We start from the raw sequence: 12,732 nt of genomic DNA on the forward strand, positions 1-12,732 counted from the left end.
ACATCTGCATGCCATCCAACATGGCAAAAGTTTTTTTAACCATTTGATAAATAATAAAAGGCAAACCACAGTTTTTCTATGGAATTGGATCCGTAAAAATGGATGTGATCCGTTTTCTGTGCGCCCATAGACTGATATTTTCCCAAAATACGGATCAATGTAGAGCATGCTGCGTTTTCTTTTTTTCACGCGGCCCATTGATCTGTGTATAAAACAGTCTATGAGAACTACCACGTTGATGTGCATTCCTCACAGAGCTCTACGCGTTTTGCTGATGGATCGATTGTACGCTCGTCTGGGAAGACAGAAAAATCTCTGCCCTTATGATCACTAGTTTGGCTTCAAATGCCCGACACCTCACCCAGGAGTATGGAAATCTGGAGTCACCTCCAGGTAATGGTACCCAGGTCGAAAATGGTTACTGCCCACTTGTACGTGTCCCTCTTGATCACTACTTTTTGATTTTTTGCCCCTCAAGCCGAAAAATGCATTTAAAACAAGTTCTAAAAAAAAAACAAAAAAACATCTCCTAAGTCTTTCGACTTAGAGGAGAAAAAAAAAAAAATCAGGCAAGTTGCCAGCACTAGTTGCCCCATCAGCTTCCTGCAATATGATACCAGCCTTTTGCCCACTCTTTTTTCCAGAACGCACCGTTACGGTAGGTCTGGACTTTGAGTTATTATGTTTGGAGAGGGGAAAGTCTTTGTCCGTAATATGGAAGGGTTAAATCTTGAACATCGCCTCTTTCTGCTGCTAAAGACCGTCCAGATGTTTTCTGTAAAAAACGAACCCGGTAACAATAGAACACATGTGAAGACGGAACTAGAACCCAACAAACCTCGCCAAACGTTCTAGATCCCTGAAATTCTACTCACAGCTGCAGAATGTTTCCTCGCTGATAAATCCTGAGCGATAGATGTCGATAAAACCCCAAGTTCAGCGCTTTATTCTGTGAGGTCTGCCTCCCATATCCTGTCCTCCTTCTCGGTACCCCTCCTGCCTCCCTCTTCCTTCCGTCTATCTCCAGGACACAGATAGAAAGCCCTAACAGAAGCTCTACCTACTGCCCACAGAGGGACCTCGGGATGCAGCTCCAGGACTGACTAATTATGGTCCGAGGCTTGAGGATAGAATCCCAGCCCATGCCTGCAGTTTGCGGGTTTGCCGTGCAGCAGATGCAACCTACACTTGCAGTTTTTTTTCTACACGCAGCTTTTTTTTTTTTTTTAATGCAATCACATGATCTTACATACTCCATCACATGGAGTTTTAGGCTGGACAGGTTAAAGTGCTGGCCTGCCATTGTTTTGTGCCATTTTTGTGGCGTTTCTGCTCCAGGACATGCTGGCGTCTTTTGTCTTGAATCGTCTCTTTTCGCATCTTTTCAGTTGTTGTTTTTTTGCAACATCTTTGATCGCCGTCTTTTTTTTTTTTTATAAAAAAAATTGTATTAAATAAACCAGTGAGCAGGTTCTAAGCGGAAACCGCCTGAAGAATGATGATCGCCACGTCACTTTTCTTAAAAAATTTAAGTGATTAATATAAAGGGAAAGAAAAACCCGAACATTTTGTTGCATTATGTTCATTTTTTCCAGTGCTTTTTCAGGTGGATTCCAGGCATAGTCCGCCTGATAAAGTCATTTTTGGCTCCGTTGCCACAATGAGCTTTTGGTGAGTTTTTGATGCTGCAGATTTTCTGCACCTATTACTTGAATTTTATTTTTATTGCATTTTTAGTGCTTTTTTTTAACATGTCTTTTTATTATGTTTTTGACACTGCGGTCTTTGTCTCTTTTTGATATATCATGTTATAAATAAATCTGCTTTGTTTCTGATCCTGCCTGGTATTTGGATTTCATGTGCAGATTAAATACGTTTTTAGAGCTTTCAGTTGCCCATGCGTTTTTACCTGCAGATTTTCCGTATCTAATGCGATTCTACGGCTGGGGTCAGACATGCAAGAAACTCGCACGAGTCTCGCATGTCAATACCCGGCACTGCCGCCGGGACTCAGGACCGGAGTGTGCGGCTGCATAGAAATACATGTGGCTGCACAATCCTATTGTATTGACATGCGAGACTTGTGCGAGTTTCTCGCATGTCTGACCCCGGCCTATGGGGAAAATGCGCACATAAAACTCAAGCACCAACAACAGCAATTACCATGTTGCGGCATTTCTATAAATCCCATCCACTTTACTGGCACTTCATCTTTTACGCAGCGAATATACGCCACGTCAAAAACTTATTTTAGGAGCAGAGCCGCAAGGCAAAATGTCACGATCCTTTTAATAGGCTTATAATGTTGCATGTTAGTCTTCAACTGTCTAGAACACAAAAGTAGACAGATTGTGTGCTCCATTACGGTGCCGGGGTACCTCTACATATACATTTTGAGACATTTGGAAAAGTCCCAAATGATGAATTATGCAATCATATCTGGATAATAAAAACCACATTGTAAAGGAAACCTATAAAATGACAAGTATTGCAAAAATAGTGCGAAAGCCTTAAAGAATTTGGTGCAAAAATAAAAATGCCTAAAATCCATGCTTTAACTCCAAAAACAAGGATGAATCGAAACCTTAGTATGTAGATAGTTACATACACCCTTTTAAAATTTAAAAAAAAATAAAATCAGGCCAAAAAAAAAAAAAAAAAAAAAACAATGAAAACTTGCAAGAAAAAAAAACACCCACAAAAAGTCTGGGTATGTAATTCCAGTAATCGAATTGCTTACAATATAAATTGTTTCAGGTCCTCATAGTACAATAACGTTCTATTACTATGGGCAGAACATAAGAACGAGGTATAATTCCACTGTGGAGTAAGCGTGGTCCCTGCCCGTCTTCTGTGTTCCTTTAGCTTTTTGGAAACTGCAAGTCCTAGCATGTCCTACAAGGGTGGGGGAAGTCATTGTAAATGTCCAAGCAAGGCTCCATTGTCATCCTCTGTACAGATATGAAGGGTTCTAGTTTGGGTCAACAAAGCCCAAGTAAATTATGCACATGGCTCAATGTTAGGAGCCACATACATAATAGATAGCTATAAGCCAAGCTAAGGTTCAGCTGGTCATTCGGCTGGCAGCTATCTTGCCTGTCTCTCTGCCGAGTTCTCACGCGTTCTCTATGAGTCCTCTGCTTATCTATCAGAGAACTGAAGTCTGATACTAGACATGTCGGATCCTTATCTCCACCAACATAGGTCCGTGTAGAGTTGGCCAATCCTACTGATATTGTGACGTCACGTTGGACTACTGTGTATGGGGCCGGTTACGGCTGGTTATACAGAAATGATAGCCGTTGTCTGATTGCTCGTTAAGCTATCTCTCTGAAGCCCCCCAAATCTGAAGGCTTGACCCAACTTTCCATGTCTTTCCATGGGGAAGAGAGATTAAGCTGCTGCCAGGAACCTCTGGCGTTAACCTATCTCTCATAGAAATATAGGATTAGCCATGTTCAAATCCAACTGCTTGATCTTTCTCTTCCACGATAAAGGAAGGGTGGGGAAGTCATCACACACATTAGATGTTCATCCATTCCTACTGGAATAGACTAGTTAAGCCAACATATGTGTATGGCCACCAGGTTTAAAGGATGGGTCATATCTAATTGATTACTGGACTCCACCAGTGATGATAATGAGGTTCTGGCACATACCCTTTAATTCGGATAAATTATTCTGGAGGTGCTAGGATGGGATCGAGCCTACATGTATCAGCCCATGCAGTTCTTACGGAACCCTTGGAACAAAGGAGATAAGTTTTGATTGGTCTTACCCTCTTTGGATATCGAGCTGAGAACTTGTGGAGGGGTCATCAATCTAGAGGAAGAGCATGTCAGAAAAGGAAAAGAGGATGGTAAATTTACCCAAGGGTCAAGGAAATGGAAAGGAGAAAAAAAACACCAGACTTTTCCGTCAAGCTTGGAACGATAACTGAAGGCCCAGTATGATCTCTGTACCAGGTCCTCTTTCATTCGCAAAGGAAACGCCATGCAGAGTTTGTGAAGTCATACTGCGCATCATCCCAAAATTCTGATTATCAGATAATCCAACAACATGTGGGTTCCTAAAAGTTTATGGCCAAATAAAAAAAAAAATCAAACAGCTCTAGTGCGCAAATTGTTCCCAATGTTCTATTCTTTTGGTGGCTCCATGGTTATTGCAGATTCAATGTTCTGTAAAAGTTTTGGTGCGACATTCTGCCCACAGTCATGGATCTGGAGCCTGGTGGTTCTGAGCTAATCTTCCGTTTTGCATTAGGTAGGACAATGATTCACACACCAGACATGCCATTTACCAGCATTACACCACAGATCCATATATTGTAGTCTAGCTCAGTAAATGACTGCCAACGGGCACTGAGTACATGAAAAATCAAATCTGACACATCTGATTATTCAGAAATTGAGTCGCCTGCACCTATGAGCAAGTTCAGGATCATAATGTCACATCTCGGGATATCTGAGTAGGAACTCAGGATGCGTCATAAATATAAGATCTGTGGAAGTGCGACATCCGGCACCCCCGAGCGAGCGGCTGATGTTAACAGTGAATGAAGCCGAACGGCACCCTTTGTTCACTGTCTAAGGAGCTGATCTGCAGCACCCGGCAGCAGCCACTACACAGTGATCGGGAGGATGCCGACCACCCAAAAGCTGCATCAGTTTCTCATTATACAATGACATTTCTCAACTGACTGACAGCCCATGTCTACTTCTGCAACCAACATACAAGATGTAGTGGATAGATAGGTCAGGGAGTGTGACTGCAGGATCAGACTACACAAGGGTTGTTTGTAGTCTGTAAACCTAGAGAGACAAATACAGTGGGGGAAATAAGTATTTGATACGCTGCCGATTTTGCACTTTTTCCCACCTTCAAAGAATGGAGAGGTCTGTAAATTTTTACCGTGGGTACACCACCTGTGAGAGACAGAATCTAAAAGTAAAAAAAACTGAAAATCACATTGTATGATTTTTACATAAGAAGGGGGAGATCATGTGGTCAGATGAGACCAAAATATGGCAGTGTATCAAATACTTGTTTCCTCTACTGTAGGCACGCGTAAATGCTGCAGATGCAAAACAGCTGGAGGTTCTTAAGCAAAACTGTTTGCAAAGTTCCTTCACGTTTTAATTTATTGAAGCAATGACATTGCAATGAGCAATTGGCGCCTGGCAAGATGCAGGACTTTACAGGAGGAAGACCAGCACTGAGTGCCACAAAGGCGTGAGACTCATCTTCATCCCATACCAGAGGATTCTCCCAAACTGCCTCCTATTGGGTGAAGATTTCTGTGCAACTTCATATAATAAAAGTCATGACGCAATGGTGAAGAACAGCAGCTCTGAAGCCAAAAAGCCTACACGTAGGAATCGTACTGGACGCCATCTGCAGATTGTAAGACCCCACCTGAACCTAACACCGGCAAACATCTGCAGCGGCACGTGCCAGTCATGCAATGGCGCGAACCAAATATTGCTGCTTCTCTGTTATTCTTAAACTGTTCTCATGGACGCATTAAAGTAGGAGTCAGACATAGTTTCTTAGTTCTTAAGGTTGAAGGTAGGCATTGAGTTCTACCCATACCCCAACATGTTGATTCAGAAGAAGGCAAAAGCCTCATGGGGCAGATACTGATTTCCCCTAATTTGGGACAAAATTCCTTCTCCACTCCACATATGACAAAAACTGGCGCCCCGGATCAACGTTTCATCACTAGTAGCCATTACGTGTAATATTATATTTATCATGAAAAGCATCCAAGCCATCCTTGGAATTTATAGTGTATCATTCATTACAACATCATGTGGCAGAGTTCCACAGTCTCACTGCTCTAACAGTAAAGAATCTATAGCCTCACTGCTCTTACAGTAAAGAATCTAGTCTCACTGCTCTTACAGTAAAGAATCCATAGTCTCACTGCTCTTACAGTAAAGAATCTATAGCCTCACTGCTCTTACAGAAACAAACCTATAGTCTCACTGCTCTTACAGTAAAGAATCCATAGTCTCACTGCTCTTACAGTAAAGAATCCATAGTCTCACTGCTCTTACAGTATAGAATCCATAGTCTCACTGCTCTTACAGTATAGAATCCATAGTCTCACTGCTCTTACAGTATAGAATCCATAGTCTCACTGCTCTTACAGTAAAGAATCTATAGTCTCACTGCTTTTACAGTAAAAAAAAAATCATTGTCTCATTGCTCTTACAGTAAAGAATCTATAGCCACCAATTTTTTAAGTAAATATATTTCTAAAGGTGCTATTGGCACGAAATTCTTACCAGATGTCAGTAACAACCCATCGAATCCAGACAGGCAAAGAAATCAACCCATAGATGTCCATAAATTAAGTTATGTGTAAAAATGAGAAATGACACAGGGAAAAAGTATTGAACGCTCTTACTGAAATTTATTTAATATTTTGCACAAATGCCTTTGTTGGTGGTGACAGCTTCTAGATGCCTCCTGTAAGGAGAAACTAGCTGCAGGCATTGCTCAGGTGTGATTTTGTCTCATTCTTTCACACAAACACTCTTCGCATCCTGAAGATTCTGTGGGCGCCTTCTATGAACTCTGAGCTTTAGTTCCTTCCATACATTTTCTATTGGATTCAGGTCAGGTGATTGCATGGGTCATTCTAGCAGGTTTACTTTCTTTCTCTAAAACCAATTGAGAGATTGCTTGACTGTGTGTTTGGCATCATTGTCTCACTCATCATCCTGGTAGTAGGCAGAAGATTTTTATCAAGAATGTTTCGGTACATGTGTCTATTCATCCTTCCTTCAATTATGAAGAGTGCCAGTGCCATATACAGAAAAACAGCCACACACCTTGATGTTCCCATCTGTAAACCTCACTGTTGGTATGGTGTTTTGGGGGTGAAACGCGGCGCCTTTTGGCCTCCAAACATGATGTGTATTATGGCATCCAAAGAATACAATTTTGGCCTCATCCGACCAGACTGTATTCTCCAGTATTTCACAGGCTTGTCTAAATGTTGTTGAGCAAACTTTAAACGTGTTTTTTGTTCAGCAATGGAGTCTATCGTGGTGAGCGTGCATACAGGCCATGGAGGTTGTGTGCATTATTTATAGTTTTCTTTGAAACCATTATAACTGCTGATTACAGGTCTTTCTGTAGCTCTCCACGGGTGGTCCTTGGATAACTTCTGATAATTCTTTTTACGCTTCTGTCTGAAATCTTGTGAGAAACACCTGGTCATGGCCGGTTTATGGTGAAATTACGTTCTTTCCATGTCAGGATTATGTCCCAAACAGTGCTCACTGGAACCTTCTGTAGTTTAGAAATTCTTCTGTATCAAAAGCCATCAGTATGATTTGCAACAATAAGGTTGCAAAGGTCTTGAGAAAGCTCACTGATTTTACCCATCATGAGAGATTTCTTGTGTGGCGCATTAGTAATGAGACATCTTTTTTATAGGCCATCAGTTGAATCAGCTGATATTAGTTTCCACTAAGTGGCAGGATTGCTTTCTAACTACTGACAGATGTCAGCTGGTGTCAGGACTTTTCATGGCTTTTTGCATATTTATTTCTTCATGTGCTCAATACTTTTTTCCCCTCATTATTACACATAACTTAATTTATGGTCATCTATGGTTTAATTTCTTTGCCTGTGTGGACTGGATGGGTTGTTACCAACATCTGGTGACAATTTCATGCAATAGCACGTTTAGAGATATATCTACTTAAAACATTGTTGACGTGTTCAATAATATTTCACCCGTTGTATAGTATTACTACCTGTACTATACTATATCTAGTATTATCTGTAATAAGCATAGCAGAGGTGGTAATACTACATATAATAATACATATAATTAGTGTAGGACAGGTAGTAATATTACATATAATACTGGATATAAGTGTAGAAGAGGTGGTAATACTACATAGAAGTACAGTAGATATCATACTTCATACACTATGTGTAGTGCAGGCAGTAATACTACATATACTAGCTATAATAAGTATAGTACATAGAACACGAGCTATAATGAGCACCTCTAATACTGCACCTCCTGCCGCAGGTGAGTGCAGCCCGGGTGAGTGCAGCAGCTCCAGCTGTCCCCATGGCCGCGGTCACCTGTGGCAGAGGTGACAGTATCGCCCACCCGTGAGGTAAGTGGCAGCAGCAGAGGTGGCAGTGCCGGATGCCCGGTGTCCTGTGGCTGCCGCTGTGCTCCGGAGCTGCCCGCACACTACTTTCCCCGGCTCTGCAGACCAGGCAGCCTCCCCCCTTTACCTGTCACACGAGTCTCCTGTGGAAAGTTTGGGTGCCGGGGTGCGGGCGCGCGGCCGGCGGGCAGTGAGGGCTGCGCGCAGCTCTGCGCCAACAATCAGCCCCATTCACTGGAATGAGAGGAATGTGCGAGCGGCGCGGGGTCCTAGAGCCGACTGCGCATGTGCCCGCCTGCGTTCCCGGGTCCTAGTGCCGGCGAGATGTCTGCGGCTGATGCTGAGCAGCGTCCTACTGCCGACAGTGTGCTCAGTGTCACCCGCTGCTCCAGATACTGCCGACAGTGTGCTCAGTGTCACCCGCTGCTCCAGATACCGCCGACAGCGTGCTCAGTGTCACCCGCTGCTCCAGACACTGCCGACAGTGTGCTCAGTGTCACCCGCTGCTCCAGATACCGCCGACAGTGTGCTCAGTGTCACCCGCTGCTCCAGATACCGCCGACAGCGTGCTCAGTGTCACCCGCTGCTCCAGACACTGCCGACAGCGTGCTCAGTGTCACCCGCTGCTCCAGACACTGCCGACAGCGTGCTCAGTGTCACCCGCTGCTCCAGATACCGCCGACAGTGTGCTCAGTGTCACCCGCTGCTCCAGATACCGCCGACAGCGTGCTCAGTGTCACCCGCTGCTCCAGACACTGCCGACAGCGTGCTCAGTGTCACCCGCTGCTCCAGACACTGCCGACAGTGTGCTCAGTGTCACCCGCTGCTCCAGATACCGCCGACAGCGTGCTCAGTGTCACCCGCTGCTCCAGACACTGCCGACAGTGTGCTCAGTGTCACCCGCTGCTCCAGATACCGCCGACAGTGTGCTCAGTGTCACCCGCTGCTCCAGATACCGCCGACAGCGTGCTCAGTGTCACCCGCTGCTCCAGATACTGCCGACAGTGTGCTCAGTGTCACCCGCTGCTCCAGATACCGCCGACAGCGTGCTCAGTGTCACCCGCTGCTCCAGATACTGCCGACAGTGTGCTCAGTGTCACCCGCTGCTCCAGATACCGCCGACAGTGTGCTCAGTGTCACCCGCTGCTCCAGATACCGCCGACAGCGTGCTCAGTGTCACCCGCTGCTCCAGACACTGCCGACAGTGTGCTCAGTGTCACCCGCTGCTCCAGATACCGCCGACAGTGTGCTCAGTGTCACCCGCTGCTCCAGACACCGCCGACAGTGTGCTCAGTGTCACCCGCTGCTCCAGATACCGCCGACAGCGTGCTCAGTGTCACCCGCTGCTCCAGACACTGCCGACAGTGTGCTCAGTGTCACCCGCTGCTCCAGATACCGCCGACAGTGTGCTCAGTGTCACCCGCTGCTCCAGATACCGCCGACAGCGTGCTCAGTGTCACCCGCTGCTCCAGATACTGCCGACAGTGTGCTCAGTGTCACCCGCTGCTCCAGATACCGCCGACAGCGTGCTCAGTGTCACCCGCTGCTCCAGACACTGCCGACAGTGTGCTCAGTGTCACCCGCTGCTCCAGATACCGCCGACAGCGTGCTCAGTGTCACCCGCTGCTCCAGACACTGCCGACAGTGTGCTCAGTGTCACCCGCTGCTCCAGATACCGCCGACAGTGTGCTCAGTGTCACCCGCTGCTCCAGATACCGCCGACAGTGTGCTCAGTGTCACCCGCTGCTCCAGACACTGCCGACAGTGTGCTCAGTGTCACCCGCTGCTCCAGATACCGCCGACAGCGTGCTCAGTGTCACCCGCTGCTCCAGATACCGCCGACAGCGTGCTCAGTGTCACCCGCTGCTCCAGATACTGCCGACAGTGTGCTCAGTGTCACCCGCTGCTCCAGATACTGCCGACAGCGTGCTCAGTGTCACCCGCTGCTCCAGATACTGCCGACAGTGTGCTCAGTGTCACCCGCTGCTCCAGATACTGCCGACAGCGTGCTCAGTGTCACCCGCTGCTCCAGATACCGCCGACAGCGTGCTCAGTGTCACCCGCTGCTCCAGATACCGCCGACAGCGTGCTCAGTGTCACCCGCTGCTCCAGACACTGCCGACAGTGTGCTCAGTGTCACCCGCTGCTCCAGATACCGCCGACAGTGTGCTCAGTGTCACCCGCTGCTCCAGATACCGCCGACAGCGTGCTCAGTGTCACCCGCTGCTCCAGATACTGCCGACAGTGTGCTCAGTGTCACCCGCTGCTCCAGATACTGCCGACAGCGTGCTCAGTGTCACCCGCTGCTCCAGATACCGCCGACAGCGTGCTCAGTGTCACCCGCTGCTCCAGATACTGCCGACAGTGTGCTCAGTGTCACCCGCTGCTCCAGATACTGCCGACAGTGTGCTCAGTGTCACCCGCTGCTCCAGATACTGCCGACAGCGTGCTCAGTGTCACCCGCTGCTCCAGATACTGCCGACAGTGTGCTCAGTGTCACCCGCTGCTCCAGATACCGCCGACAGCGTGCTCAGTGTCACCCGCTGCTCCAGATACCGCCGACAGCGTGCTCAGTGTCACCCGCTGCTCCAGATACCGCCGACAGTGTGCTCAGTGTCACCCGCTGCTCCAGACACTGCCGACAGTGTGCTCAGTGTCACCCGCTGCTCCAGACACTGCCGACAGTGTGCTCAGTGTCACCCGCTGCTCCAGACACTGCCGACAGTGTGCTCAGTGTCACCCGCTGCTCCAGATACCGCCGACAGTGTGCTCAGTGTCACCCGCTGCTCCAGATACTGCCGACAGCGTGCTCAGTGTCACCCGCTCCTCCATATACTGCCGACAGTGTGCTCAGTGTCACCCGCTGCTCCAGATACCGCCAACAGCGTGCTCAGTGTCACCTGCTGCTCCAGATACCGCCGACAGTGTGCTCAGTGTCACCCGCTGCTCCAGATACCGCCGACAGCGTGCTCAGTGTCACCTGCTGCTCCAGATACTGCCGACAGTGTGCTCAGTGTCACCCGCTGCTCCAGATACCGCCGACAGCGTGCTCAGTGTCACCTGCTGCTCCAGATACTGCCGACAGTGTGCTCAGTGTCACCCGCTGCTCCAGATACCGCCGACAGCGTGCTCAGTGTCACCCGCTGCTCCAGATACCGCCGACAGCGTGCTCAGTGTCACCCGCTGCTCCAGACACTGCCGACAGTGTGCTCAGTGTCACCCGCTGCTCCAGATACCGCCGACAGTGTGCTCAGTGTCACCCGCTGCTCCAGATACCGCCGACAGCGTGCTCAGTGTCACCCGCTGCTCCAGATACTGCCGACAGTGTGCTCAGTGTCACCCGCTGCTCCAGATACTGCCGACAGCGTGCTCAGTGTCACCCGCTGCTCCAGATACCGCCGACAGCGTGCTCAGTGTCACCCGCTGCTCCAGATACCGCCGACAGCGTGCTCAGTGTCACCCGCTGCTCCAGATACTGCCGACAGTGTGCTCAGTGTCACCCGCTGCTCCAGATACCGCCGACAGCGTGCTCAGTGTCACCCGCTGCTCCAGATACCGCCGACAGCGTGCTCAGTGTCACCCGCTGCTCCAGATACTGCCGACAGTGTGCTCAGTGTCACCCGCTGCTCCAGATACTGCCGACAGTGTGCTCAGTGTCACCCGCTGCTCCAGATACCGCCAACAGCGTGCTCAGTGTCACCCGCTGCTCCAGATACTGCCGACAGTGTGCTCAGTGTCACCCGCTGCTCCAGATACTGCCGACAGCGTGCTCAGTGTCACCCGCTGCTCCAGATACTGCCGACAGTGTGCTCAGTGTCACCCGCTGCTCCAGATACTGCCGACAGCGTGCTCAGTGTCACCCGCTGCTCCAGATACCGCCGACAGCGTGCTCAGTGTCACCCGCTGCTCCAGATACCGCCGACAGCGTGCTCAGTGTCACCCGCTGCTCCAGACACTGCCGACAGTGTGCTCAGTGTCACCCGCTGCTCCAGATACCGCCGACAGTGTGCTCAGTGTCACCCGCTGCTCCAGATACCGCCGACAGCGTGCTCAGTGTCACCCGCTGCTCCAGATACTGCCGACAGTGTGCTCAGTGTCACCCGCTGCTCCAGATACTGCCGACAGCGTGCTCAGTGTCACCCGCTGCTCCAGATACCGCCGACAGCGTGCTCAGTGTCACCCGCTGCTCCAGATACTGCCGACAGTGTGCTCAGTGTCACCCGCTGCTCCAGATACTGCCGACAGTGTGCTCAGTGTCACCCGCTGCTCCAGATACTGCCGACAGCGTGCTCAGTGTCACCCGCTGCTCCAGATACTGCCGACAGTGTGCTCAGTGTCACCCGCTGCTCCAGATACCGCCGACAGCGTGCTCAGTGTCACCCGCTGCTCCAGATACCGCCGACAGCGTGCTCAGTGTCACCCGCTGCTCCAGATACCGCCGACAGTGTGCTCAGTGTCACCCGCTGCTCCAGACACTGCCGACAGTGTGCTCAGTGTCACCCGCTGCTCCAGACACTGCCGACAGTGTGCTCAGTGTCACCCGCTGCTCCAGACACTGCCGACAGTGTGCTCAGTGTCACCCGCTGCT

At 49.1% G+C, this 12,732-nt stretch overlaps 1 protein-coding gene across 4 annotated transcripts in view; it reads right to left on the reverse strand.

Annotated features, from left to right (window-relative positions):
* Positions 1-12,732, reverse strand: part of AMOTL1 (angiomotin like 1) — a 192,029-nt gene that overhangs the window by 61,201 nt on the left and 118,096 nt on the right. The window contains exon 1 of one of the 4 annotated variants that reach the window (XM_073582969.1): positions 8,272-8,427. The exons of 2 other annotated variants lie outside the window; for them this stretch is intronic. The gene's annotated coding sequence lies outside the window, so the exon portion shown is untranslated. Of the gene's footprint in view, positions 1-8,271; positions 8,428-12,732 lie in introns of those variants that run through there. One more of the 4 variants, XM_073582970.1, reaches the window with a different exon arrangement.

This window comes from Dendrobates tinctorius, unplaced genomic scaffold (assembly GCF_039654945.1).
Source record: "Dendrobates tinctorius isolate UK_male_01 unplaced genomic scaffold, ASM3965494v1 ptg000075l, whole genome shotgun sequence".
NCBI classification, from domain to species: Eukaryota; Metazoa; Chordata; class Amphibia; order Anura; family Dendrobatidae; genus Dendrobates; species Dendrobates tinctorius.